Here is a 17,876-nt window from a genome sequence, read left to right as displayed (position 1 = left end):
ACACCAAGCTAGCTTCGACCGGGACGAGAAAAACAAGAGAGAATTAAATGACCCCCCTGACGCTGTTTGCCAACAGACCACGCGAAAGAAGGTCTCCGCTCGCAATAAAAAGTTGCGCGCACGAGATCCAATTAATTAAGTCTTGTTTGTATTTTTTTATTTTTACATGTATTGTAAACGTATAAAAGATCCACGGCTCCGTTAAGCTACCGCTATGAGCCGTGTCAAATAAACGAATTAAAAAAAAAAAACACGCTACATCTACGCGATTATTTCGATATCAACTTTTTCTGAAAATAACCTCACCGTGAGAAGAGCTGGACAATTTCAGTTCAGTTGTATCAAAACACGTGAAATTGACAGACGAACAAACTGAGCTATCACTAATCATACTGAACTTTCAGTTGAATTCATCAGTCACTGATATTGACTGCCAGCGAAGTGATATTTCAAACAATTTCACGTTTTTGGTCAAATATACCATTCGACAATGTTCCGATGTTTGTCTGACATTAATCCGATGTTGGTCCGACATTTGTCCAATATTGATCCGATACTGGTCCGACATTGGCCCTATGTTGGTCCGTCATTAGTCCGAAGTCGGTCCAACATTGCCCGATATTGGTCCGACGTTGATCCAACCTTGGGTTAACATTCCATCTTAATTTTCTTGCTTCGTTACTATCATTCAGTAAGCGAAATGATGTTAGAGTTGAATTGATATTCGTCCGAAACGGTAATAGCTCAAAACAGGAGGATATCAGCTATCAACTGATTTCACTGAAATTGTTCAGCGCTGACCTTGAGCAACATATTCCGATTCACAATAGCTAGTGGTTGAACAAAAAATTTTGATTTAAACCATTATTACTAATCCTAATGCCACAAATTAGGACTCTCAATACCTGAAAACCGTTACCATTATTGAACCATTTTTTTTTGCGAAACCCTTCATTAAATCACTAATGACTGCTTAAAACTAACATTTGTTTTAGCTCCATATTCTTCAGTTGAGCGATTCACGTTGACCGCAAGCGACGAGAAAACTACAATGTGGAGCGAAAGACATAGTTCGGTCAATTAAAAATTTTGATAATATTCACACAAGTGCTTTGTAATATACACAGCCTTATTACACTTTTTTTGCGATTTTTTTTAGAACTTTGTGTGAAGCAAATTTATCAAAACTTATGTATATTATAGTGTATCATTTCAAACAACATGCTGTATTTTTTTCTATGCTAAAATATCAACAAACGACTCGGTTACGAAGCTTTTTGTAGAACGTCCGTGGAAAAACATGACTTGCGGTGTTACCTGCAATTCCAAAACTACTTAACCGATTTCTACACTCTATGTTAAAAATACCTAACCCGTACGTTGAGTTTTTGGGATAAATTTTCAATTCTTAAAACTTATGCGCATGCATGCGGATGCATTCTTAAAACTTATTTTGTTATTTTTCAAATTGTCTGAATAAATCTGGTTAAACTCGCTGAAATCTGGATCAGACAAACATAAGTCTGGACGAGGCTTAAAAATCTGGAAGAATCCAGATAAATCTGGAAGGTTGGCACTCCTGCGGATCGGTTTCCCAATAAAAAGAAATTTTCTTGCAAAAAAACATATTGATCAAAAAATTTCATGTTGTGGTGCTCAAAATTTTAAATAAAAAGTCATGGCAAAGAATCGAAAAAAAAAATTTATGGAAAAGGAAACGTTCAAGTTCACGAAAATGTAAATACAAACAATTTAAAAAAAATTGAAAATCTAATGAATAGTTTATGAGATATCACTTTCACCGCAACGGCACTTTTCAAAAAACTTTATTCCGAGATAATTACGTTTGAACTTTTATGTTAACTTCATTCGTGAAAGAACCAGCGCGCTGCAAACGGCTGCAATTTGAAATTCAGTGCTCAGATCTGGATAAAATTTAGCGCAGATATTTTCAAGAGTATGTACTTCAGAACATCCATTTTTTTTCGATTTTTTGAGTTTCAACTTTGTATATAACCCCTTAAAGTGCTGTAGTGTTTTTCATACTATTTTCCAAACGTATGGGAGTTTTTCCTTCAAAATGGTCAAAAATTTTTTTTTTGCTTTTTTGAAAGGCATGTCTTATATTGTCTTAGGCGGGTGTTTCGATCCGCGCATCAAAAACGTTTCTACAGGGCATGGCTTGAGACGCGCGTTTCAGGTAGAAACCTGTTTCACGTTCACAGAATGCTTCGCGTTACATTGTACATGTGTACAGGTCTCGAGAACGTATTCCGGGGCATGTCCTGTAGAGACATCGTAGACTAATCGTGAAACAACCACAGAAAACGGCGAAAAACGAAAGTTTTCGATCAAAATTGTTAATGTCGCATTTTAGTCCGCCATATTGAAATCTCTATCTCTATTTTTTTTTATTTTGATAAATATTAAGTCAAATTCGTGTTTATAAATCATAAAACCAATTTTTCTGGATTTCAGCTGAAATACGCCATTCAGGATAGGTCATCATTAATTTAGAAAAAAATAACTTCAGAATCGTAATCCGCGATGTGAAATATCCATAATTCCATGTAATTGATGCAAAATATTAACTTTCTACCAAGAATAATTCTCGACAAACAAATGATTACGGCTTAAAAGCCAACTGTCAAAATTCTCTTTGAAAGGAAATTCCGGACAAACCGTTACTCGCCAATCACAGATATTGGTAGTAAACAAAAGAGAAAAGTTTTCTCTTTCATTAACTGCTATAAAATGTGTTCAGCCATTAACGGTTCGTCCGGAATTTCCTTTCAAAGAGAATTTTGACATTTGGCTTTTATGCCGTAATCATATGTTTGACGAGAATTCACCAGTGTTCTCAAAACTTTAAAAGCGTTTATCTCAAAACATGATTGTTCAAAACTGCGCACAATCTCATTTGAAAACGTTTCAATTTAAAGACATCATCTTTTGATATCTAGAAAGAAAACTTTTTCTTTGGAGGAACGACCTGTGACTATTTCAGTAAAGCCTTAAAGTGGAAAAAAGGGAAAAAATCGGCCAACGCATACGATCGCACCATCACGTCAAATTTGAAGTTTTTACCCGTTTTTAGGTCATTCCTCAAATAAATTTAGTTTACTTTAGAGCCTTATTTTAGATTTGTATTTAAGATCGATTGATTTGTTCGCTGCCTTTTGCAGAATCCTGAAAAAAAATCCATCAATGTCTGATTGGTAGATTTTAATAGATTTTCATGAAACTTTTTCAAGCGATGTGGACAAAACTGTTTTTTTTCTTTTTCAAAGATGGCCACTTTTCGAGGCATTCTCAATTGAACCTTGAACGCAATGCGGAAATCCGGGAAGTAATTCACAGCCCCAAAAATTTGGACAGTACACAAAAAGGAAAAACAGTCGCGATGCTAGAAAATGGCATATGACGAATTACTCTAATGCACACACCTCTCTACAACAACATACAAAGTTTGCACACAAATAAAAAATGGGTTACCGCACTCTTAGAAAAAATGCAAATTACATTTGACGTAAACAACGTAGCGATGCATTTGACTGTTCGATAATAGGATTTTACTAGGGGGTGGGCGTAGCGTGTTGGTAAATCGATTGCCTTATACGCAGCGCACCTGGGTTCGAGTCCCAACCCCGCACATAGGGTTAGAAATTTTTCACAAGAGATGTTTCTGACCCGAAGAGGCGAATGATCTTAAGGTTAAAACCTCTATAATCGAAATAAAAAAAAGGATTTTACATGCTAAGATATGTAAAATTAAATATTGTAACTCTTTTGATGTAAAACTCAGACTGAATGACCCAGGAAAAACCAAACAACTCACATTGTTACATGTTATTAAATGTAAATTATTGTATATTGGGATACTCCTTTTATTTGCATCTGGCAAGACGTGAAGCTACAAGATTTTTTTTGCTGTGCGGTGTTTACTATAAGACAGTGAAACGGTATTTCGAAAATCCAGGCTTATGAGGCTTCCTTAAACAGCCATCGGCGAAAAGATTTAATACAAGTTGTGGCAGCACACCAACTTTAGGATATTCGCAAACACTCAGTTGGCTAATCTATACTTGCTAAACGATTCTCGCAGATATCGGTTGCTAAGCATTGAGTGTATCAGTGGATGATATACAAAGATATACTCTATGACCTAGTGCTATATACATATGCTGGTCATGTATAAGAATCGACTCAGGTCGACGAATAAGAATAATATATGTATATATGTACAAACTAATCTCTGCTATTCCTAAACCGATTTGATTTATTTTTTAAAAAGCACACAATGTGTAGCTTTATTTGGGCCTTAGGGACAAAACTAAATCTATATTGATATCGTGGTATGAGAGCACATCTACAGTCATCATTCGTTCCTGATAAGTAGCAGCATACCAAGAGGCTTGTCCGCTTCGAGTTATGCTTGAGGTGGTGGAAAAACTTACTTGTTTGGCTCAAAAAGTTATGTAGTTGAGCTTTTAATCGCAGACGGGTCGGAGGCATTTAAATTGGCTTGCAAAGCATACAGAAATGCCCTTCAATCCTAAGCGAAGTTGTTTGAAAAGCTTCTGCACAAATGTCTCAAGTCCCAACTGGTCCAGTACCAGTTCCTCCATTATCGATAACTTGGATATAGTACAAGATTCGCTCCTGGGCTGCATCAGAACATGCCAACCATTGACGTGGCTTGCAAACTTGCGTTCATACAAAAACTTTTCTACCGGCTGTGACTCCGAAGATGTCAAAGAATTAATTGCATTTTTATAATCCCAATTGCAGTATTCTAGTCAGGGCACTGACTGGACAATGCAAACTTAATTATCACATGGCTACTATTCAGCGTACTGAGTATTATTCGTGTGATCTTTGTGAATGTGTGTGATCGCGGAACTTTATATCATTTGATATGTAACAGGCCTGCAGTAATGCAATTGCGTATCCGGATCTCTTGTTCTCCATACATAACCGAACCTATGTAGAGAGAACTAAACTTCAAGGATATACTATTGTTCCCAACCCAGTAAGGTAAAAAGCTATAGTCAAATCATGCCAAGGCACAAATCTTCGATTAACATGGGGAACGTATCATTTGAGCCAGTCGCTACTGATTCCTGATGATGGCAAAATAATGAGCAGTTGTTATACTCTCTTCGCACCAACTATCAGCTCCCATTGTTACATGATCTTTGATCGTATTCTGTTTATGTATTTATTTTATTTTTTCTTTATTATTTTCATTCGTTTTTTTTTTAAATAAAACATTTTATTCGATTTAGTCTTTTTATTATTAATCTTCTTTTTTATTAATTTGAATCGATTTATTCATTTTTTCATTTTATTTTTATAATTCTATAAAAAAAATCACAATCCGTTTTTGGCACAAATCACAGCAGTAAATAACAGAGAATATCTTACAATTTAGTTTTAAGCGTTCTGATTTTTACAATTTGATGTCCAGAAAAATAAAAAGTTTATGCAAACTCGATTGGTCCATCCTTGAGTCGATTTCTATCCCACCAGGAGTATTTGCTCCAAATTTAAAGCAAATCTCTAAACTTTCTGACCAAAACATGACTCGTATTATTTACAATAATTCGTTTGAGTATACTATTGAGTTAAAACTAACCGTCATTTCACAAAAACGTCTAGTTCACGGGAATCGTGCACTGATACATGATCGTACACTGCTAGACCCCAATGCAAAACTGTCTCAGACATTACTTCGTTAAAAGTTTAACAACTTATTCTATCAAAGCTGGATTGACTAGCAGTCTTCGAGAAAGTTGGAGACAATTAAATTATCATTCTTATTTTCACTTATTTAGAGCAACTACTACATGATAACGCTGTTTGCACAATAACTAACAACTTTCCCCTTCCCGTGATACATGTGGAGATGCAGAGGATTTCTCGGTCTCTAGCAACGACATGTAACGGACTAACATTCCTTCCATTCCCAGAGCATCTGCATTAGGACGTGGCCAGCATTGGTATTGATCAGCATGTGTAACCGTTTCTTAAAAAGTCCTCCATTTGTTGTAACAATTAACCCTTTTACATTTAGTGACGTGACAGTACAGCTAAACATTTAGGCACATATCTAAAAGTTTAGCTGTACTGTCACGTCACTAAATGTAAAAGGGTTAATTTTTAGTAGGGTTAGTAGTATAAAATGTAAATTATAAATTAATTTGTAATTGTTATTTGTTAAAATTAGGATTAGTTGGAATTAAAACAACACACAGAATTGTCAGCACACTAAAACCAACACAGTGGGTACAAGTGGGTGGTAAAATAAACGAGCGCCGAACAGTATAACATTTTACCAAAGGGGGAGGAAAGCTGTTATACGGCAGGCGAAATGTTGTAGCGCGACACACCCAAAATTCGCGCTCAGGGGGCAAAAGAAAACCGCCAAAATATTGTGATAGCTAAGGCTTAAAAGGTTCTTCTGAAAGCCCGCCAAGGATCGGAAGTAATCTGGCGTCCGTGTGCTTAACAGCTTAGAAGTGATGTGAGTTATAACAGGGAGTAAAACGATCAGTGAGGTGCGATTTGAACCGTTATTTATTCAGGTAAGGGGCCGTACACAAATGACGTAGATTTGTTTCGGCGATTTTTGACCCCTCCCTCCCCCCTCGTAGCATTTGGTCTCAAAATTCTAACCTCCCCCTCGTAAATAACGTAGCATTTACCTACCCCCTCCCCCTCGTCCCATGCACAGCGCCCAGGTGATGAATAAAAAATTACATATGTTTTTCAATTATTTTGAATACATGTCCTTTCAAAATGTTTGACGACTTTTATCAACACTTTCATTATAACAGCAAATTGCGTGCAAAATAAACCCATTTCATGACAAATATAGTGTTGATAGTTTTGTTTTGAATTTTATATGTCAAGGAGAGCATGAAGACAAATTCTCTCAGTTCACAATCGTGCAGCTGCTAATGATTCTAAGAACCATACGTTCATCTAAATTACTAAATTTTGTTTGGTTGAATCCGAAGTGAAAATTTAGTGCAGCTTCCAAACTAAGTCTACTAGTTAGCAACATTAGCTAACTAATGCAGCAAGTTAAATCCGCATACAAAATCTTTTCGTATTATTGTAATTCCGCGAATCGTAAAATTTACCTCATGAAAAACCGCATCAAAAGTAACTTGTTTGAATTTAAATTCATTTCTTTTGATAATGGAGGATCATTAAATTGTTTTCTCTAAACAATGGGTTTTAAACTTAATGCTACGTCGCACGCATCCTACCCTCCCCCTCGTCACGCTTCGTCACAAATTTGGTATAGCCTCCATACCCCCCAAAATGCTACGTCATTTATGCATGGCCCCTAATAGCCTTTACTTCAATTTATACTACGGTTGGGAAGTAGGAAACAGAGCCACGCTAGAGCTAATTCTCTCCCTGAACACCCTCATAGGACCTTTTTGGTTTATTATACAATTTTCCGTGCCTTGGGTGACCCAATCAACCTCATCGTCCTCTGATCTTGGGCCATAACCGCTAAAGAGGACTTACCCCTCCCGGCACGGTCACTCCGGCATCGTCCTGGGCCTGTCGATGTAAGTCAATGAGGGAAGACGCCAGCAGCCGCCATTAGACTCTACCAACGTCAATAAGAACCCGCCAAACCACCAGCGAAATAGAGAAAGCAGCCACCATTGTCACCAATTCCCGAACCCCATCGTCGTCAGCAGCAGCCAAGCGAGCGCTCGCAGGACGGCCTCAAACCACCAAAAACTTCCAGCAACCGTAGCGGTACGTACCGGTATAAACCCATAACCCACAAGCAATAGTTTAAATAAACAGTGATTTAGTAAAAGTAAAATTCATTTAAATAAAACAAGTTTTTGATGTTTAGATTTCATTTTCAATTTGCTCATTTAACAAACTCATTGTAGTCAAGTGATAGTACCCCGCACAGTTGTTCGCGAAACCCCTCCGATTACCCAGTAGCAAGCCGACCCTGAGACCCAGTTCGAGGGGGCTCTTGCTAGTGAGCTTTACCGGGATACACAGTAGAAGAGTTAGATTGTACAATGTGTACAACATTTTGCAATCTCAATTGGTTCTGATCACTAACGGAGTAGCAACCACGGGTGATCTCTTATGCTTATGATTTGTGAAATACTGATGTGTTTTTCCTCTTGTAAACATAAATCAACGGCTACAAAGAGATTACCTTGAACTTTGGGGGTAGATCATTGTACTTGATAGAACAATTTCATTGTTAATTTCATGCATATTACCTGCTGAACAGATTGTCGATTCTTCAGGAGCCACCGCATAATTTTCATTTTCTTTCAGGAGCTACCGTTTTGTTATTACACAATATTGAATGGATGAATAATTCTTTTGTTGATTACCATGTTCAGAGTATCTGTTCAGAAATAACCTTTTAGTCACCCCAAATCAGTTCTATCATTACACACCAATTCCCCAGAACGCCTGCCCCATAGAATTTGGATAATCATAGGTTTAGAAGTAAGGGTTGGATACGAAGCGTAATAAACCATTATTCAAGTCATTGTGTTTTCGAAGACAAGTGCATTCCAATTTGTGGAATAATTGCATATATCCAGTGAATAAATACGTGCATATTTCGTATTATTTCACAAGTTCTTCGTTCAACATAAATAAACATTAATATTTGCATTCATCAATAGTGGTGTCAGATACCGACTGATCAATAATAAAATTAATCAATCATTATTGAACATCCCTACATGAATAGCCAAACTTCTAGAAAGATTTGTCCGTAATCCGTTCTGAGTGGCACTTCTCAATATAAATAGAAGAAGTTTGTTTGCTTGCTTTCCTCCCAGTCCTACATTTCAGTTCCAACCCAATGCCAAGTGGACTTGAGCTTGGCTCTGTTCGGCTAGGGGCTCTTCACCGCACGAAACGCATGCCTCACAACGCAAACTTAACTTGGCGGCGGGGCGTCTTTTTTTGTTGTATTTTCAAACACTGACTGTGATGTTTGAATGCGCGACATTTTAGTACGTCATAGCATCGCTTTAGTAGTGGCGCGCTGATTTTATGCAGGCTTTCGGCGAACTGTCTGCACAGTTCGGTTATCGACGTCGGTGGATTAACACGTCTCTACTTTTGGCTGTGAGATAATAGAAACCCAGATAGGGTCCGGTCCGGTCATAGTTGAAAGGTGCGCGAGTTCGTGGGTGTCTGTGAAGTTCGCGTTCGGATTTGAGCAGTTAAAGTTTTTCGTCGAAAATAGTGTTTTTGTTTCCGTGAAATTAAATTGTTGCTTCCGTGAAATCACATTTTGATTTTTCAGTTCTACTCCAAGGTTGGTTGATGATTAAATGTCTGTGAATTTGAATTGTGGGTTTTAAATAGTGACACAATGTAAAGTATTTACGAACTGATCGTAGGAACTAAACCGAAACTAGGTCGCTGGAAGTATAAGCTTTCTCACTAAATCACGAGATGGATAATATTATGTACTCACTGTTTTGTAGTGCCGCGTGGAAGAAATGTACCGAAACACGAATGAAAAATTAGGCATTTGGAGCGTGTTGAAGCTGAACTTGACCGTTGCCGACTACAAAGGAGAAAGTTTGTTGCATCTTTTTCTTTTGCTGGATTTTCGGGCTTTTGGTGGATTTCGTTGAGATCAGCAGTGGTTCAGTGTGATGTGGTTTGTACGGAAGGTCGGACCGGGAGTGGTTCAAGTGTTTGTCGAATGAATCGCATTACTGCTAGCGAGAACAGTACGTAAGCAAGTATTTCGTGGAGTTAAAACAAACGACGTGACACAAGACCATAACAGTTGTGTTGATCCGAAATGGTGTTATGTAACGTAGCTGTGCTAGAATTAGCTACTGTTTGTCCAAATTGACAAATCTATCTAGGGAATGTGATATCGAAAGACTACCGTTAAAGAATTTTGCAAACCGGAAGAACAGATTTTAAAATTATTGTGTGTAATATAATTGAATTTTTGCGAATGATCCAGAGTGGCCTTCTGGTTGCCTACTGCTTTAACCCTAAAAAAGGCAAGGGGTCTCAGAGGCCCGGCTAGTTACAGCTGTCTAGTTTCAATGAACTTGTAATTTGAAATACAAAAAATCGAGCGTTTTCAGGCTTTCGATTGTCTCACTGATTAAAAGACAAAAAAGAGGCCTTTGGTTACATTTTGTCTTACAAGAGATACTACTTGAAATCATAATTTTATCTTGCCTTTTGAGGGTTAATCTGATGTTATATGATACTACACATGCGTCGTCGAGAGTGATTGGGTCAAATCCTGACCGTTATATGATCTTTCCGCTATTGAAGTCAGTGATTTAATTAAACCCTCCACATCTCCACATGACAGACTTTCCAACAAAATAGTTGAATTTAGTTGAAATGGATGGACTGTAACCTATTTACCACGCTTGGTTTAGTAGGAATTAATTGAAAGCCAGTTTGGTGGAATTTTCGGTTCCACTGTACAATCAAGGGTGCAATTCGTCAATGTTGAGCGATTTCACGCTGGCTCGGTTACCGGACCGATGTGACCTTTATCGGTTTTTTATAAGTTCCAGATTCAGTGAAACAGTTGGTTTAGACAAAATACTGCTTTCGAAAAATGGGAGAGATAACAGTTGTCACAGTTAATTCCGTTAATGGAGATATCAACATATTAATACAACTTATCAGTCTGTAAGAATTTCCTCATATAGTATTCTCGGAAACCAAAACAAAAAAAGAGATTTTCAAATTCTAAAACGTTTGTGTTCACAATTCGATCTTTGAAAAGTTACTTTTTGAAACTACAATTGGAAATTATTGTATAACCGCTACGCAGTAGCGAGACTAACGTGTGTTTCTTATAGCTAACCTTGTGCACTATGGAACCTAGCATTCTATAGTCATAACAGCTTTTATTCATACGTGTGGTTGTAACGTTATATATGATTTTTGTTGTTGAAATAAACGTTATTTTGTTCGTTGTAAAGTGTTATACAATTACGTGTGGTGACATTGTGACACAAAGAGAATATATTTGTAAATCAGCTACGAAGAAGATTCGTACAGAAATCAGGAAAAAGAATATGTTGACACGTTCCCCATGTTATTCCTTAGCGGCCATGCATAAATGACGTAGCATTTTGGGGGGTAGGGAGGGTATACCAAATTTGTGACGAAGTGTGACGAGGGGGCGGGTAGGGTCAGAAGTTGTGCGACGTAGCATTAAGTTTAAAACCCATTGTTTAGAGAAAATTTAATGATCCTCCATTATGAAAAGAAATGAATTTAAATTCAAACAAGTTACTTTTGACGCGGTTTTTCATGAGGTAAATTTTACGATTCGCAGAATTACAATAATACGAAAAGATTTTGTATGCGGATTTAACTTGCTGCATTAGTTAGCTAATGTTGCTAACTAGTAGACTTAGTTTGGAAGCTGAATTAAATTTTCGCTTCGGATTCAACCAAACAAAATTAAGTAATTTAGATGAACGTATGGTTCTTAGAATCATTAGCAGCTGCACGATTGTGAACTGAGAGAATTTGTTTTCATGCTCTCGTTGACATATAAAATTCAAAACAAAACTATCAACACTATATTTGTCATGAAATGGATTTATTTTGCACGCAATTTGCTGTTATAATGAAAATGTTGATAAAAGTCGTCAAACATTTTGAAAGGACATGTATTTAAAATAATTGAAAAACATATGTAATTTTTTATTCATTACCTGGGCGCTGTGCATGGGACGAGGGGGAGGGGGTAGGTAAATGCTACGTTATTTACGAGGGGGAGGTTAGAATTTTGTGACCAAATGCTACGAGGGGGGAGGGAGGGGTCAAACATCGCCGAAACAAAGCTACGTCATTTGTGTACGGCCCCTTACCATTTGTGCCCGACCATGTCGTTTCATCACTTTCCTGGTGGGAACGAAAAGGGAGGTGAACGAAAAAGGCAAGGAAGTGGAAAATAATAACACAAATCAATAAACAGCCTGGATTTTTCTCTCCCGCAGGAATAACGAACCCTACTGATAAAGCCTGTAGGTCTTTATTATACTGGGCAAGGAACTATAGCATATCCTTCAGTTTTAGTTCCCTGTACATAGGTTCATCTATATATGGAGAACTGAAAATCTGGATACGCAATTGCATTACTGGAGGGCACTTACATTTCAAAGAAAATGGAGTTCCGTAATCGGATTTACAAAGATCACACGAATAATACTCAGCACGCTGAATAGTAACCATGGCATAATTTAGCTTGCAATGTCCAATCAATTTTCTGACTAAAATTCTACAATTGTGATAGGAAAAATATTACAAATTCACTTCCGTCAGAAAAGTTTTTGTTTGAACGCAAGTTTGCAAACTACGCCAAAGGTTTGCATGTTCTGATGCAGCCCAAGAGCGAATCTTGTTCATTATCTAACAAATCAACAGTGGTAGAACTGGTTCTGGACCAACAAAGTTCCTTTTCTAGTCAATTCGTTTGCCCATTCATCGCCAGTAGTATCGCAATGACCGTAAAACACCCATAAAAGATTGATAGCATTTGGAATGGTAATTACCGAACTAAGTGCTTTCAGGGCAGCCTAGCTGTCAGAGCAAAAATCAATTCTTTTACTAGAAATAACCTTTTCAAGTGCCGACGGTACGCCAAACAGAATCGCGAAGATTTCTGCTTCTGGTACAGTATCTCCCAAGCGAATGAGATTGGTCTAATCTCAGTACACAACAATAGAGTGTCGGACCGGCTTGGACCTCCAAAAAGAACCGTCAGTGTAACAAACTACGTATTCTTTGAGTTGTCGCTCTATACAGCGAGACAGCTAATCCTCGCGAGGAGGAATTCTCACAATAAAAAATTTTGGAGCCACACTCTCGTATGGCAAGTTGTACGATCTATTCATTTACTGTTTCAGTGCGCAGTACCTTTAAGACGGTATGAACAAGCAAGTGCTTCATTCAGAAATTTCTGAAGAGTGCTTCTAGAGCTGCAATAGGTGTTGTCGTGAACGCACCAGTCGCCGCCATCAGATCCACTAAATGTATTTGAGTTCGAGTTCCCAAGGTTTGCCGAAAGCCCATGTAAGCTTTCTCGATCCTGGTATCGATGAGCTGGCTAATTTAGTTTTGAGTAAAAAATTACCCCAATGTGCTTAACTTGATCAATGACAAAAATTTCAGGATCTAAGAACTGCGACGGACAAGTTCCGGCTATAATTGATTATATTGATATTTTATTTGGATGATCTGATAGTCCAACATGAAGACAACGCATAACGCGTGCTGCACCAAATTAAAAACCGTGATAATGCAAATACCAGTGATATATGACAATCATCGGCAAAACCATATGTCCGAAACCTAAGCTAATTAAGTGTCCTAAGCAAACCATCGGCAACAAGCTTTTCATTGAAGTGGTGACAGCGGACTACTCTGAGGACATCCACAGACACTCAGTTTCCTTATCTCTACTTTTCTTAACAATTGGCACAGATGTCGGTTGCTAAGCATTGCGTACATCCAGTTCTTGATATATGAAGGTACTCCATGTCTTTATGCTGCTTCCTGAAAAAATTGAAAGACACGTTAAAATAATTTTCATTCAATATTAAGAAAAAGTCTTAAATTTGATTGTTTTTGCGAAAAAGCTTATTGTAGACAACATTGCGTAACAGGGTGGTAGTAGACTTCCCTGCTGATATGCATGTTGCATTGCATGCAGAGGGCTCTCGCCTAGGCTAATATTCCCCTTGTAGTGACCGGTCAAACGTTCAACTGATTTAAGAAGGAAGGAGGTCAGGCTGATCGGTCTAAAGTTTTTTGCCTCCACATAAGCAACACGGCCACCTTTGGGAATAAATCTTACAATTATTTCCCGCCAGGCTAATGGAGTGTATCCTGTTTCGAGACTAACGTATGTGGAAGAAAATGTGGACAAAATTCAAAAGGCATTTTTTTGTATTATTTTGTAATTTTTATTGAATGTTCTCTCCAGAGCTGCAAATTTTCACCAGGTTGTTTTGAACTTGAAGGAAGGACAAATCTCAAATCATGCCCTACTATGTTAAATTTGCAGTTATTCGTTTACATCATTCATTCAAACAACCGAGCTGTTCAATCATTTTCCATTCATTTTCGATTTCATTTACCTTGTGAATATCTCTGTACTGGGATATTGACTAGGTTTTTCAAGCAAAACTACTCTGAACATACTTCTTGCTGTTCATGTAAGCTTGAAAACGCAAAATATGTCAACATTTAACCTAAACTGGCCTCTACAGAGCAGATGACAACTTTGGTTGGTGAATGAAAAAGCATCAATTTGAAATGAAGACGTTCGCTTCGGTTATGAAAATCCCGCCAACTTGAAAGTGAATGATTAAGGGAGGCTTTGAATTTGAATCATGGTTGGGTTTGATTGAGCTGAAAGTTGGCATTTGAAAATGAAAACTTGCACCACTGGTTCTCTCTATATGAAAACATTTGTCAGCTTATTAACTTGTTGTAAAATATGAGCCTATTTGAAAAGCTTTACAACAGTTTGCAGGAACTTTTTGCAAAGCAGTCGAAAAAGTTGATGTTGGCATTTTCTTGATTTCTTTCTTAATTTTTAGTATCAGATGTTTGATGGTTTTAGGTCGAAAATTATTGACATGTACTCTCCGCTTCACATTAGCCCAGAAGTTCTCAATTGGACGCAGTTGTGGTACACTGGGAGAGTTATCAGCTTTTTGTACAAAAGGTATGCCATTGCGTCCAAAGTTTTGTGGACATAATAGCTAGGTGCCAGGTTAGGTGTTCGCTGCCATTTTGTTTACATGGTATCTTCTAGCGGGTCGAAATCAATACTGGATGTTTAAAATATGCCTAGAGTATGACGTTTAGTGTGGTGTCTTTCGCAGGGTTGCATTTTTGTTTTATTGCTGGAAGGGTTGTTCGAAATTCATTCCGCATACGTTATAAGTAAGAATTATTTTAAAAATATTCTTGAAATATGCATATATCCTCTTTGAAGCGGAACTGGTATGATTCCCTCTTTTCTCGGAGACTTATATGGGCCAAAACTTTCAATTGCCTATTTGATCGATTCGGTTGTCACAATTCTGCGAGTAAATGCCCAAAAATCAGAACTACCTGAAAAGAACTCAGGGGTAGTCATCGGTGATGACCTGTAAAGTGTTTATTTAAAAGACAGTTGGGTATATCATCTTTGTCAGACGAGTATTCACCATTATCAGAACTACCAGAAGCGATTCCAAACGCAATCACTAAGGACGAAATGCACCAACTCATGTCAAAAGAACGTGTGTTACTTAAATTAACAATCGTGTATTATTTCCATCTTCACTCTGTTTATTCCTTTCTCCCTGCTTCCCCCTTTCTACCACGCCTCCACCATAAAGGGCGAACACGAAATTATTGCGACACCGAAAATGTCATGACAATTTTCTTATAATGTTTAAAATCAAACCAAAATTTTAGGGTAGTTTTATACATATATTTACTTCGGAAATCAAAAGAAAAGTTAATCGATGGAGCCTTGAGTGTAAAATTGAACGCATTTTCGCTTAATGCCCTCCATCAAAGTCTTTACAGTGTCATCCGGTACCAGTTTCTCAGTTTTTTTTCCATTTTCTTAACATGCCATTCTCGTCTTTGACTGTCTTCTTGTTCTTCCGAAGTTCCCGCTTTAGTACTGCTCCACCGGGCGCAGCTCCGGACAATTTGGCAGATTCATGTCCTTTGGAACAAAATGGACAGAATTGGCCTCATACCACTCCAGGACACTTTTAGAATTGTGGCATGGTGCCAAATCTGGCCAAAATAGCGGAGCTTCGTCGTGCTGCTGCAAGAACGGCAAAAGACGCTTCTCGAGGCACTCAGATTTTGTAGATCTCGCCATTTACTGTGCCCTTTGTCACGAAAGGCTCACTCCTCAGTCCGCAAGAGCAGATGGCCTGCCAAATGAGATATTTGGAGGCGAACTTCGACATTTTCTTCTTCTTACATTTGTCGTCCACATAGAACTTGCTCTTGCCGGTGAAATACTCCAACTCCGGAATTTGCTTAAAATCGGCTTTTATATACGTTTCGTCGTCCATCACACAGCAGCCATATTTTGTCAGCATCTTCTCATAGAGCTTCCGTGCCCGAGTTTTAGCCGTCGATTGTTGCCGCTCATCGTGGTTTGGGAAGTTCTGTACCTTGTATGTATGTAGTCCAGTTCTCTTCTTTGCATTCTGGACGTAGCTCTGCGACATGCTGATCTTTTGAACCAAATCACGGCTTGAGACGTTGGGATTTGCTTTAATCATCCGCTTCACCTTTCCCTCCGTCTTTTTGTTCTCCGGTCCCGGTTTTCTTCCAGCTCCTTTGCAGTGGTCCAACGTCAACCGCTCCTGGAACCGCTTCAACACTCTGGAGACGGTTGAATGGTGAATGTTCAACATTTTCCCAACTGCCGGTGCGACAGGTCAGGAAATTCCAGGTGTTTGGAAAGAATTTGTTCTCTCGACTCGCGTTGGTTCACCTCCATTTTCGTTGAATCGAAAAACACGACTTCGAGTTTGACAGCATGTAAACAATACACATCAATGAGAAAGTGTGCAAAATTTGGTTGATTTTTACCCAATGGTAAAAAAGTTCTGCCCTGTTGAATGTGTCGCAATAATTTCGTGTTCGCCCTTTAGCTTCTCTGTTCTCACTTCCTCTCCTCTACTATGCTTACACCCAAACCTCTTCTCATGCCTTTTCTCTTCTTCCTACTGCACTCTTCTTACATTTTACTACTCACTATTGCGTAACTCTATTTTCGCAATCGCAAAAAGAGAGTGACGGAATAGAGGCCGTGGGCGGGTGATACTGACTGCGAGTTGATCCATTGAAATGCACGCTCAAACTAAAACTTTGCCAGCCAACTTCGATGGCGTCGTGTGAAAAGGGCATAACGCAAATGAGTCTCTCTTTGTTTACGAATTTTACTAAAAAAAATGGTGAATTGAAAGCGAAAATTTTCATTATTTTAAATGATTGGTGTACGTTGAATAACATTTAATGTTTCGTTATTTCACTAAACGTTTATATATAGTGCGAATATTTTTAGAATGGACAACTTTATTTTTCCTACATTGAACGGCTTCATTTGTCGCACAATTTCATTATCGTTCATCAAAAAAAAGTATTCACATTTTTACATAATAATATTTACATTCATTGTTTTTGGATCCATGTTTGACAACATCGATTTTTTTTTGTCGTGACTAACGACAACTTTTCGAAATTTCTGGAGAAAAGTCGCGTAAGGTTTTGAACGTCTATATCTTTTGTTGTATTCCATGGGATTGATCAATTTCTTTGCAATATTATTGAAAATATGTTCGACAATATTGTATTAAATCTTGAAGCAGGTATGACATGCATTAATTACGAAAACCCTAGGTTTTGAAACATCTTTCGAAAACTACTCGGAAAGGTGAAGTTGTCCAGCTCATCTCGGCCAGAGCCGTCAATATGGTGCACCAACAGAACACATAAATGATGAAAGATTTTAAATACAAGTCCGCTACAGATTTGTTTCTATTATCATTCATATTGAGCTATTTGGAGTGAACGAAGCATCTCCGGCAAGGGTTGTACAATAGCGAGAAGGAAATGTTTGTTTTTTGCTGAGGCAATTATTTCCATTTCCGATGGTTGGAAAGTAGTATTCTCCACTAAAGACCGGATTTTAAAATGGTCGTATGTCGGACAGCAGTTCGTAATTAATTGCCATCAATTTCGAGTGCCGAACCGCAAATTTTGAACAGAGGGAATTGTGATTTTGGTTGGTTTCTACTAGTGAACATTGCCAGATTGCCGGA

At 38.0% G+C, this 17,876-nt stretch overlaps 1 protein-coding gene across 4 annotated transcripts in view; it reads left to right on the top strand.

Moving 5' to 3' along the window:
* Nucleotides 1-17,876, top strand: part of LOC131689111 (retinol dehydrogenase 14-like) — an 86,022-nt gene that overhangs the window by 13,717 nt on the left and 54,429 nt on the right. The window contains exon 1 of one of the 4 annotated variants that reach the window (XM_058973948.1): nt 9,048-9,337. The exons of 1 other annotated variant lie outside the window; for it this stretch is intronic. The gene's annotated coding sequence lies outside the window, so the exon portion shown is untranslated. Of the gene's footprint in view, nt 1-9,047; nt 9,338-9,427; nt 9,762-17,876 lie in introns of those variants that run through there. 2 more of the 4 variants (XM_058973944.1, XM_058973947.1) reach the window with 2 other exon arrangements.

The sequence above is a fragment of the Topomyia yanbarensis genome, chromosome 3 (genome assembly GCF_030247195.1).
Source record: "Topomyia yanbarensis strain Yona2022 chromosome 3, ASM3024719v1, whole genome shotgun sequence".
Classification (NCBI taxonomy): domain Eukaryota; kingdom Metazoa; phylum Arthropoda; class Insecta; order Diptera; family Culicidae; genus Topomyia; species Topomyia yanbarensis.
The sequence above is the reverse complement of the archived record's forward strand: the minus strand, read 5'-3'. Positions and strand labels throughout refer to the sequence as shown.